This window comes from Musca autumnalis, unplaced genomic scaffold (assembly GCF_047663935.1).
Source record: "Musca autumnalis isolate F117 unplaced genomic scaffold, ASM4766393v1 scaffold_2, whole genome shotgun sequence".
Lineage (NCBI taxonomy): Eukaryota > Metazoa > Arthropoda > Insecta > Diptera > Muscidae > Musca > Musca autumnalis.
The window spans coordinates 80,136,487-80,148,271 of NW_027411755.1; the positions used below are offsets into that span (position 1 = coordinate 80,136,487).

At 34.1% G+C, this 11,785-nt stretch overlaps 1 pseudogene; it reads right to left on the bottom strand.

Moving 5' to 3' along the window:
- Positions 1–7,046: 7,046 nt before the first annotated feature.
- On the bottom strand, positions 7,047–7,165 carry LOC141395980 (5S ribosomal RNA; annotated as a pseudogene).
- Positions 7,166–11,785: the final 4,620 nt, after the last annotated feature.

Consider the following 11,785-nt stretch of genomic DNA (forward strand, 5'->3'; position numbering starts at 1 on the left):
TTAAAACTATTTTTAGATGAACATAAACCAGATGTTTTACAAATAGCAGAACATAAACTTTCAAATCGGCACAAAATAAATTTTGAAGGTTGCAAAATTTTCAGGGAAAATAGAGAAGAGTGCAGAGGTGGAGGCACAGTCATTTTTATTAAAGAGAATTATAGATGTGACAGAGTAAACATAAAAACTCAAATTATTGAAACATGCTCAATCAGAGTATGGAAAGAGGATGAAGCATCAGTGGTCTTTGTGTCAGTATACAAAAGGCCACATGATGTATTTTCAAATAGTGTTTTAGATGCTTTATTTAATCTTAGTAATAGTGAAGAGGTCATCATAGGCGGTGACTTTAATGCGAAACACCCTTCTTGGGGTGGCAACGTCACTGATGCAAGAGGTAGAGAAATTGATAATCATCTATTATACTACCCTAATCTAAAGCCAGTACCAGCAGATAGACCAACTAGACCTAATGGTCAATCTGGGACTTTTATTGACATTTTCCTCTTAACCCCAGGAATTATATTAGCACCTGCAACAGCCATGCGCAAACGTTTGATTTTGAATCGGACCACATATCCATTCAAATATCTATTTTAACGGATAATATGGATAGAGCTGTAGCACGAACATTTTATAACTTTAACCGTACAAATGTTCGTCGCTGCCACCATCAGTTGGAAATTGGCCTTGAATCATGCTAACTTCCTGCAAACAGAAACGCCAGCGTTAACGAAATTGATGAATGTGTTAGTTCACTAACAAATGTTTTTCAACAAGCCATTGAAAGCTCTGTTCCTAAACATACAGGAAAATCTGCACTCGGGAACCTTCCACCCAGAACACTGGGATTTATCCGAGAAAAACGAAGAATGGTCAGGATTCTGCGGAGAACTGGAGATCCAGACAGAATACCCATTTTAAAAGCCGACATAAGGAATCTTACTAAAATCATTGAAGACTCTATCACTCTCTACGAAAGGGATAGAAGGAAAACCTACCTTCAGAATATAAGGGTGAATAGTAAATCATTTCCTAAAGTTAAAAGAATGGCGGGTATGGCATCCAGAGAACCCATAGGCGATCTTTTAGATCATAACAAGGAAACTGTTCATAACGATGAGCAAAAAGCAGATATCTTAGCCAATAATATAGAAGAGGTTTACCAATTAGGCATTGGACCAAATAACAATGTTTTTAGGCAATCTGTCACAAATAGTGCCATGACACTAGATGACAATGATCCTCTTGTCTATTTCTCAGACAGTATTCCAGCAGATGGAAGCGTTTCCTCAGGGGTGTTATCCTGGCGAGATAATGGTTTTATCGACAATGAAGACATGCGATTTGCATTAAAGAAACGACCATCGCGAAAATCCAGCGATCTAGATAACATCCCTGATGTTGTGCTGAAGAAGGCTGGAAATGTGATAGTTACATTTTTGGTTATTCTGTTCAATCAATGTCTAAATATTGGATATTTTCCCAGTGTTTAGAAGGAAGCAATAATGGTCCCGATATTAAAACCTGGATCGGACCCAAAACTATGCCGCAGCTACCGACCGATATCCTTACTATCGGCTTTCGGGCAATTATTAGAATTTTTCATCCTAAAAAGGATAAAAAGATATGCTGAAGAGAACGAGATGCTAGAGGACTTGCAATTTGGTTTCAAACCTAAGCATTCGACCTCTCGTGCACTAACTGCGTTTGCAGACTATGTGACCGATAGTCTAAACCGGAAAAGAGGTACCTTGGCTGTAGGCTTAGATTTTTCACGAGCCTTCGACACTGTGTGGCACAAATGTATTCTGCATAAAATGCTTAACTTTGGTTTCGATAGGCAAACGTGCAGATTAGTATTGAACTTTCTGAAAGGACGTTCTTTTAGGGTACGAGTAGGCTATAAACTCTCCAGTAGTGCGATTCTGTAACTCCTTAACGACAGAATTAACGACGAATGTCGGTAGTTAACGATAATTTTCGGTAAGTGCTATTGCTATATGGTAAATTTTTTCGTTAATTACCGAAAATTATTGTTAAGTTAACAAAGAAAAAAAAGTAGTCGTTAAGTCTTAACGACAGTACATTATTGCTGTATTGTGATGATTTCTTTTAATAACGGCGTTTTTATATGAACAGATGTGAAGATAATAAAGAGGGCACACAAGGTAAATTCCGCCCTATTGAGAAAAATCTTCCTAAGGCATTTACATAAGTGTTAACTGTGTAGAATAGCATGGGGCAGCTTCGCCACTGTTGTGCTTTCGACAGCGCCGATGTTATTGAAGCTGCGTAAAGATCATCAAAGAAAACTTGTAGATCTTCGATTAATTCATAACTTTCCCTTGGACCACCTTTATGTAGCACTGGCGAAGGCGCAACAGTGGCGAAGCTGCCCCATGCTACTCTACGTATGAAGACTGCGCTAACCTTTGTTTTTCTTATTAGAGAGGAAAAACGTTAGCTAATGCTTCAAAAGAACTCAAGTGTGGTACTGCTATGTAAGACCTATAACAATGTCCTTAACACTATCTTTCTAGGAGGCTTTCGTTGGCTTTAATTTAGCATTGAGGCCAACACGTGAATAGTATTACTATAACCTTCTTTGTTCTGTGATAATCTTATAGATTTAAACTCAGCATCACTAACAATCAGAATGCTAAAAATGGTGTATAAGCTAGGATTTTCGAACTTTTCATACTCTCCGCTATGAGAAATTTCATTTAATGTGGGCGTGAATTGAATATGTGAATATATAAACTCAAATGACGGTAACGTGGATTCACGATAACAGAAGGGACATAAGTCATGTCAAATATCAAAGCTCAATCATCATATGGCGCAACTAGCTCTTTTTGCACTGTTCTGAATTTCCATACAGAGCGCCACAACCCAAAATATGATCCCAACTTTTAATTAAAAAAATACAATTGCGCTTTTAAAAAAGATTAAGGATGGTTTTATCACTTTTATTACGTTTAAATCACACACAATAAAAACATCTTAAGAAATGCTTCGTTACTGGCAGCCGTAGTCACCCAGACACACATTTGAGCCACATTCCTTCAAAAATCTGAATTGTTTCCTTTTTAAACGCTTTATGTCTTGTATTCGCGACGAAATAATGTTTTCAGCTTCAAAATATATTTTAGTTAATATAAAATGTAATAATTGACATTTTTCTTCACACTGATATTCGTCGGTATGAGTTAACGATTTCTACAATCAGTAACATGAAGTTACAGAATAGCACATTCGTTAACTCAACCGAATATTTTCGTTAACTACCGATGTCGTTTCGTTATTAAAAAAAGTTACCGAATCGCACTACAGGTCGCGTAATGTACAAGCAGGTGTTCCACAGGGCTCCTTATTAGGACCCATGTTGTACAACATTTATGTTTGTGACATTCCTGCACCACCAAGTGAAGGCCTACAATTATCGTATGCGGATGATGTGTTGGTAGCACTGCGTGGACCCAAAGCTAGTTTACTCAACACAACAATAAACATGTATTCAGAAGAATTAAGTACTTATTTTAATAAATGGGGTTTAAGACTTAATGCCAGTAAATGCACTGCTGTATTATTTAAAGGTAGGCCTAAAGTTACTTACCCTAACTTTAAATCTTTTGCTCCTACTCTTAAGATTGATGGAGAAGATATTCAAAACTCAGACCGCATTAAATATCTAGGGGTTGTATTCCACAACAATTTTGACTTTTGTAGGCATATTGACTACATTTTAAAGAAAGCCAATGGATTATATCATGGCTACCAGAATCTTCTGGCAATGAGAGGAGGCCTACCTAAAGACATAAAATTTCTTATATATAGGCAAAAAATAAGACCAACATTACATTTCCCAGCATTGTTTGGGATCTCATCTGCCCAAATATACAAGTTGAGAATATGGGAAAGGCATGTTTTGAGGGCATGTTTAGACCTCCAACCAACTATTAGAGATGATGGTATTTATAAAAATCCATCGGGTAGACAAATATATGACGGTTATCAATTTGAAAGGATTGATAGATTTGTAATCAATAGTGCTCTTCGTTTTCTTACAAGAAGTCAAGATATAGAAAATGACATCATTGCAGAATCCTTAATCTGTAATGATGATATCGAAGTCATCTGCAGTTGGAAACATTTACCTCCAGCAGCTCTTAAAAGATTCGAGGATGAGGAAATGCTCTTCAGAGATGGAAAACTCTTATTCTATCACAGAAGATATAATAAGTATGATTTTAATGATTTGGTTTATATAACTACGCAGTAATGCAATTATAAACATAAAAATATAGAAATAGGGAAACGTAAATAAAACCACGCCCCAATAAATTTTGTAAATGTTGTAAATATTAGCTTTAAGTATGTACATAGTAGTGTTAGCCTTTGTAGTCTTAAGTATTTTTAGTTGGAAAATGTGTTCCCTTTTTTCAATAATTCTAGTTTTTTGGGGATATTTTTATGGAAGTTTCTCATGAAAAATTTAGATAATTAGAACACATGTTGTAAATAAGATTCAACATTAAAAATGAATTTATAAGCCTGACTTATATCGGGCAAATATCGTATGATATAGAAAAGATGTTAGGAATAAGTCACAATTCCTGTATAGTATGTAAGCTTCTTGAATTAATAAATGTGGCTAAGCCAAAAGCAAAAGCCGTAAGCATTGACCTTGCCAGGGCATTCGATTCCGTATGGCACAACGGTTTGTTATACAAGCTGCAAACCTTCGGGGTCGATGCTCATTTGTGTAGGATGGTGGCAGGTTTCCTGAGGGATCGCCATTTTAGTGTAAGGGTAGGAGAACATATATCCACCCGTAGGTCGGTATCAGCAAGGGGGAGACTTCTCTCATATCAGAGAGAAGTCTCCCTTGTCCCGTATGGGATGTTGTGGAACAATGTTTTGTTTGTTTGTTAGGTCGGTATCAGCAGGTTTGCTCCAGGGTTCAATCTTAATGAACATGTTGAAAATAATAGCATTCTAAAAGATTTTCAATTTGGTTTTAGGAAAAAATTATCAACAACGCATGCCTTACTGGCATTTGCAAATAAAGTCTCAGACGGCTTCAACAAAAGGAGCGCCACAATCGCAGTCAGCCTTGACTTCGAAAAGGGTATTATCAAAAAAATGGATGAAAATTATAATTTTGAAAATTCTCTAGTTAGATTAATACAAAATTATTTAGCCGACAGATCATTTTCTGTAGCAAGAAAGATCTAGCCCACAAAGAGTAAGAGCAGGGGTTCCCCGGGGCTCGGTCTTTGGTCCAGTCCTGTACAATTTATACCTTGCAGATATACCACAACCTGAACATGGACAATTAGTAATCACATATGCGGATGATATCCTGATCGCGGCCACACATCCTAAAGCAAAATTAGCACAAAAACAAATAAACGAATATCTGGAAATTCTTGGGGAATATTTTAAGAAATGGAAATTAAAACTTAACATTGGAAAATGTAAATCCATTATATTAAAAGGTAAAAAGAAAAAGCTCTATAAAAATGGCAGAAAATTTGTACCATCTCATAAAATAGACAACCAAATAATTGAAAATGTACCAGAACTAAAGTACTTGGGTATAGTTTTTGAAGAGAATTTCTCATTTCATAAGCATATCATATATTCTCTAAGAAAAGCTAAAGCAGGATTTAATAAAATAGTAACCGTTTTAAATAGAAAAAGAGGACTAAGTTCACATATAAAACTATGTATGTACAAACAACTAATTAGACCAATTGTGTCATACGCTTTTCCCATATGGTTCGATATATCATCGAGACAGATGGAAAAACTGAGGATATTTGAAAGAAGAATGCTGGCATACTGCCTAAACATGAAGACAAAGAGATTAGAAGATGGACGATTTAAAGCTCCATCCAGAAGAAAAATTTACAACAACAGTAGAATTAAAAGAATAGACAAATTCATGGTGGAATTAGGCTTAAAATTAACAGAAAACTGTATAACACACAATAATAGCATAATCAAAAACGGAATCATAGAAGAAAAGACATTTATAAGATACTTCAGAAATGATGGTCATCTCTCTCCGATGTGCCTAATACACATTAATAACCATAATTTACTTTTTAATGAAGAAAATAAAATTGTGTTTTATAATAGAAGATACGCTATTTTAATAATCTTAAAATAAACTTGTAAATAGTGTAAATAGTAGATTAAGTTTTGTTTTGTAATTGAATTGAATTTTTATTGTTTTTGTTTCTTTTATTATTTAGTTATTAGTTTATATTTAGTAGTTTAAATCAACATATAATAAAAAACAATTGTAAAACAAGTTTTTCACTTTTCTTGTTAGAAATGAACAACTAAAAATATTGACAAAGTCAAAATTAAATTATACGGATAGGTGGGCTGGCCTTCCACATACTTATTATTAAAATATTATATTCTTAGAAAAAGTTTAATACTGTTAAGAAAAAGCTCATAGAGTTAAGTTAGATAGACATAAGATAACCTTTGTAAAAAATGAATTGGGAAATAAATGAAATGAAATGTATGTATTAATTTGGCATCAAAAAATCTAACAAAAATTTTAGTTTTTTTAGTAAATGTTAAAATTTATTAAATATTGCTAAAAATAAATGTATTTTGGGAAAATTTGGCTCCTTAAATTACCTTTTTTGGAAACTAAGACAAATTTTTTAAAGAATTTTACAATAAAAATTATTGTTTTTTATTAAATGCTAAAATTTCTTAAATATTGTTAAAAATAAATGCGTAATCATAAATAAATTACCTTTTGAAACGAAACAAATTTATAAAGAACTTAACTTTTGTTTTACAAAGGAAATCATAGACTTTTGTATATAGGTACATACAACTGAGCATAATCAATAGCGAATGTTTTACATTTACCTTAAAATAATAATAAGCAGTCGAGTTTTTTATTTTGGCTCTATTTCGGTTAAAAATGAAGAAACCGACTTCATTCTTTTTTTATTTAATAGAGAAAAATAAAAAAGAAAATAAAATGAAATAAAAAAAATTTTGGACAATGCCAACAACAGGCGGTGTTCCCAAGCGGTCCCCCATCTAAGTACTAACCGCGCCCGACGCTGCTTAATTTCGGTGATCGGACGAGAACCGATGTACTCAGCGTGGTATGGTCGTTGGCGAAGAAACATAGTTTATTTTGCTTCATATGGCCATTGATTTCATTGCTTGTGTGTTTAAGACAATTTCGTTTACTTATTGCACACAAACACACAACCGAACAAGAAGTTTTATTTTCGTTTTATAAAGGAAACTGTTGACTGTTTCCTTAAGTTATTAATGAACATAACCAGTATTAATTTGGCATCAAACAATTTAACAAACATTTTAGTTTTTTAATAAATGTTAAAATTTATTAAATATTGCTAAAAATAAATGTATTTTGGGAAAATTTGGCTCCTTAAATTACCTTTTTTGGAAATTAAGACAAATTTTTTAAAGAATTTTACAATAAAAATTCTTGTTTTTTAATAAATGTAAAAATTTCTTAAATATTGTTAAAAATAAATGCATTTTGCGAAAATTTGCCTACTTAAATTACCTTTTTTGAGAAACGAAACAAATTTATAAAGAATTTTACTTTTGTTTTACAAAGGAAATCATAGACTTTTGTATCTAGGTACATACATACATGTATCTAGGTGCATAATCAATAGCGAATGTTTTACATTTACCTTAAAATAATAATCATCATTATCATTCTTTGAACAGAGTCAGTGAAGTGAACAACGTAAAGCACTAGTGAAAAGTAGAAAAAACTAAAGAGTGAAAATAAAACTTATGAATATTTCATTCATAAGAGAGACTAGTAGTGAAGTAAAAAATGATAATGTTGTGCCAGCTACATTTGTAGCAGACGGAGAAAATTACTCCAAAGGCAGTAACAACCAAAATGAACTTTTGATCAATAACAACAATATTGATATACAAGAAGATATGAGTGACTGTAGTGAAATGTCTGGAACATTTGCCGACGGCGATGAAAGTTCCCAAAATCAAGAGTTCTTTACTGAACAAGTTCCTACTTATATGCCTGAAAAGGCCAAATTAACTGATCTCAAGTCAATGTACTTAAAACAAAAGTCCGTTGCCAGTGTTTCTGATGGTGAAGATATTACCAAGAAGGGTAAAAGAACCAAAAAAAAAAGAAAAAAGAACAAAAAACGTAAAATGGAAAATAATGACAGCGACCAGTACGAAACAATAAAACTGGAAGCAACAGTGCATCAGCTAAAATCGGCCCTTGAGGGCTCGAGAAAACAAAACGAACATCTTAAAGCTGAATTAGAAGCCATCAAAGCACAGCTTTATAAAATCCAAATGGATAATACCAATGTGAATATGTCGGTCAGGGCAGCCATAGATCCTGACACAGCGAAGTAGATAGTAGAGCAGCCGACGCCGACTGAAAATTATACTTTTCCGCACAAGTGATGTGAAAAACAACAAAATAGAGTGCAGCCTACAACAAATATAGCAGCACAAAACGCTAAAATGGAGCCAACTAAACAGCCAAAGGTTCAAGATAAAACTACAAACAACTATGTAACGCAGCAAATGAAGAATACAGCAGCACAGAATAATTTAAATCAGGCGAAACAAGCAAAAGACTTAAATGTTGGAGCAGGAAAGGCAGCTGGAATTACAGCGCAAGGAAAGGTAGTCTTCAGGATATAACTGTATTAATTGAAAATAATATTGGTGATATTGATTTTGATTTCAAAATTGTAAATAACAATATACTCTCAGTTCGAGTAGTTGGTTTAGAAAACCACGAAAAAGCCGAAAATTTGGTAGTTGATAAGAAGATCAAATTTCATACACGGACTCCTAAAGCATTGGTGCCATTTCGGGTGGTCATTCACAGGCTCTCCTACCAATATACAGAATCGGCAATCAAGTATTTCCTTGAGCACCTCAGCTTTAAAGTTGAGGTATTAAAATGCACAAATACACATGACAATAGTTGGATTGTGCGCTTAGGCCGCAACACCGGTATATACAGCCTTTATAAATTAAAGCGTATTATACGTTGTAACGCTACAATAAAAAGATACACAGGCAAAGAAATTTCGCAGTGCTACAACTGCCAAAGATACGGACATGTTTCAATCAATTGCAACATGCCGTATCGATGCGTTAAATGTGGCCATTTAATATCGCGGGATATGCAAGAAACAAATAATGAAAATGTCGAAATAGAAGAAAATGACTCACCTGAGTCCAATGTAAAAGATGTCAATTATTTTGTATTAATTGCAACACTTCTGGGCATGTCGCAAGCGCGCCTACATGTCCCAAACGCTTGGCTATCTTAGAAGTCAAATCCCAAAGAAAGCAAATAGGAAAAAGCAGACGATATGTAGCATCTTCAAGAAAAGCAGAAGTCAGAGCTGGGGTTTCTTTTTCGTCTGCGGCGAAAACCAGCTTACCTCTACCACCCCAAAAAGTGGCAAATGATAACAACTCCCCTTCCGGAGTTGGAAATTTTATTGTTAAAGAATGTCAGAAGTCTTTCGGGAAAAGTTTTAGCGCCCTTTTAGCTGATTTGGATAATTACCGAGATCAGTTCAAAGAGAAGCTCAGAACGGTTATAATGATTAAGTCTATCTTCCTCAATATAAATTCTTTAGTGTCTCAAGCTAAGAGGCATTACCTTAAACTTTTCATCGAAGAACATGACCCTGACATTATTATACTGGCAGAACACAAACTAACAGAAAGACAGGCAGGATAGGCAAGGAGGTGGTACTGCTGTTTTTGTTAAAGACAATCTCAAATCTAAACAGGTGGATTTTGATACTTTGAACATAGAATCTTGTGGAGTGAAAGTATGGAAAAGAGATGGCTCCACCATGTATTTTGTATCTATGTACCTAAGTCCGGCAAAGAGTTTAGTGGCTTCGGACTTTAACGAAATTATACATCTTAGTGCTTCTAATGATGTGTTAATAGGCTGCGATTTGAATGCCAAACACCAAATATGGGGAGGGCAAGTACCTTCAATTATTCGAGATAAGTTTCTTATGTCTGCTCTTAATATTGGGTGTCTTTCAGGGTCCCCTGACCTTCTAAGTATCCTTTTAAGTCTTTTCCTCTCGTGGATAACTCTAATTATGTGCGGTGATAGGGGTCTTAACAACCCCCTATTGGCCATCATAGGAGGCGTACTATTTTCTATGGCGTTTTTAAATACCGAATTTAGGCCTTGGATGCATGTGTCTATTTCAGCTGTAGATACATTTTCATTAGTTAGGCCGCCATCAGACCATATGCTTTTTCACATGTATGACATCAGCTGTTCTGTATATTAGTATACCTAATTTGACGGCTCGTTGTTGGGACTGGTGCTGTACAACATATATATCAGCGATATTCCTGAGCAGCCTGAAGAAGGCTTGCTACTAATCTATGCTGACGATATTTTGTTAGCACTACAGGGTAGGTATGGCAAAACGGTTGAGAGAGGGCTACAGGTGTATCTTGACCAATTAAACCAATATTTTAAACGTTGGAAACTTACCTTAAATGTGGATAAATGTGAAGCTGTAGTATTTCACGGAAAGAGTAAATCTACATTCAGAAAATTTAAGAAACATATTCCCACTTTTAAAGTGGATGGCAGATTTATAGGAATATCTGAAAGAATCAAGTATTTAGGAATAATTTTCCACAATAATTTTGATTTCTGTAGGCACACTGATTACATTCTAAGCAAATCTAAGAAAATTTACTTTGCATATGCAAGGCTTTTTAGGATGAGAAACGGACTTCCAAAGGATGTCAAAATTCTAATATATACCCAAGTGGTAAGACCCATGCTGACTTACGCCTTTCCAGCCTGGTGTGACTTATCATCAGCCCAGATGGAGAGGCTCAGAATTTGGGAAAGACGCATGCTCCTCTCCTGTTTAGACATGAGATCTAGACATATGGTAGATGGAGTAGGAAAACGTGTTGCAAATAGAACCATCTATTCAAACATTCAATTTAAAAGAATTGACAGTTTCATGATTGACTGTGCACTACAATTTTTCGAGAAAAGTGAAATTGTCCAAGAAAGTTGTAAATGTGAAGACAGTTTAATAAGTCTTACAAGAAGAAAACACTTGCCTCCAGCGGCTATAGTAAGCATGCGTGATGAAGGCCTGTTATTTGATGGAGAGACCCTAATGTATTACCACCGAAGGTATCATAAATTTGACGCTAAGGAAAATCCGGTATATAATATCGAACAATAATTGTATGTATATATGTATATGTATATATAAGATAGTTTTAAATTAGTTATAAATTGTACATATATATTTTAGTTATAAGAACATTTTCTTTAAAATCCTTGATAATATAGCCCTTTTTAAACCAATTATAAATTTTTGGGCCATTAAAATAAACGATACATAGTAAATGTACAATAAATAAAAAATGATAATGCTAGCAAATAGATTGCAGCACAATTAAAAATTTTTAGCTGGTAGTCTCTGAAAGTTTTAAATACAAGAGAATAAACAAATGTTATAATAAGGATCTTATTTTTAAGCCACTTTTGTAACAAATGTACAAATGAAATAAATGGATTAATAAAAAAAAAGCAAAAAAGCGAATGTTTTACATTTACCTTAAAATAATAAGCAGTCGAGTTTTTTATTTTGGCTCTATGAAGACATCGACTTCATTCTTTTTCTATTTAATAGAGAAAAATAAAAAAGAAAATAAAATGAAATAAAAAAATTTTGGACAA